We start from the raw sequence: 1,289 nt of genomic DNA, 5'->3' as shown, positions 1-1,289 counted from the left end.
TCATCCATACATACACGCCACTAGGTATACCATATTTTCTAATATAACAAGAGTAGGAAGTGTGGCCATGAGTGCCACACTAAAAGCATGTAGGAACCTTTTTATTAAAAAAATTCTTATTGGGACGATTAATAAGTCTCCTATATGGTCTTCTCCTACGCATAGGAGGAATATATCCTAGCCCGGTATGGTCACCAAAATTCTTGGTTTTCCTAAGCATAGTGTCTAACATGTTTTGACTCTCTGTGAGTTTTGCGAGTTTTTCATTTAATCTCAAATTTCATTTTTCAAATCATCGCAAGAATCACAGATAGTTGGTTGACATAAATTATTATCAGAACAATTGCATGAATTACAAGAATAGATCAAATCTAATGTTTCATTTTCCAATTTTAGTTCATCTAATTCTTTTTGAAATTAAACTATTTTTTGTTCATTTAGCAGGATAAAGTCCTCATAAGGAGGAGAATGATCAGATGAAGTAGATGAGGTGTTAGAATATACCTCGCTATTTGCCTCATTTGAATTTGAGCACCAGGCATCATTTGTTCTCCTCATTAAGCATAGCTTTGTTGTCTCCTCTTCATATGAGGTGATGGATGTCATGTCCTCCTCTGGTACATCCCATACTATGTAAGCTTTCTTCAATTTGAAGTCTCGAGGAGTGCTCTTATCTGAATTAACCTTCTTGAGGTAAGTAGGACATTGGAACCTGATATGTCTTGGCTTACCACATTCATGGAAAGTGAAGCGCACTTTACTCTTGCCTTTTCTAGTCGACTCTCGTGCTTCTTTCTTCTAGAAATGTTTGAAGCCTCCTTTATTTAGAAATTTCCCGAATTTGCGTACGAGAAGGCTCAAGGTTTCTTCGTCTACATCTGAATCAGATTCATCTTCTTCTCTCTCTTCTATGGATTGAGACGTTGTTTCCTTGAGAGATATACTTTTCTTTTTGCGATCTGATTCTTCATGCATAGTCAGGCGTCCAAGCTCCATTTTGTGCTCTTGAAGTTTTCCGAACAATGTCACCAAAGGCATGGAGTCAAGATCCTTTCATTCCATAATAGTTGTTACTTTTGGTTGCCATCTCCTGTCAAGACAGCGTAAAACTTTGTTAGTAAGCTCTCCTTTGTTAAACAATTTATCCAAAACAACTAAATGGTTAACTATATGAGTAAAACGTTTTTTTCATATCACCAATAGATTCACTTGGTAACATACGAAATAACTCATATTCATGTGTCAGGGCATTCGGCTTGACATGCTTGACTTCACTAGTGCCTTCGTGA

The sequence above is a fragment of the Lupinus angustifolius genome, chromosome LG03 (genome assembly GCF_001865875.1).
Source record: "Lupinus angustifolius cultivar Tanjil chromosome LG03, LupAngTanjil_v1.0, whole genome shotgun sequence".
NCBI classification, from domain to species: domain Eukaryota; kingdom Viridiplantae; phylum Streptophyta; class Magnoliopsida; order Fabales; family Fabaceae; genus Lupinus; species Lupinus angustifolius.
Note: the sequence above shows the minus strand (reverse complement) of the source record.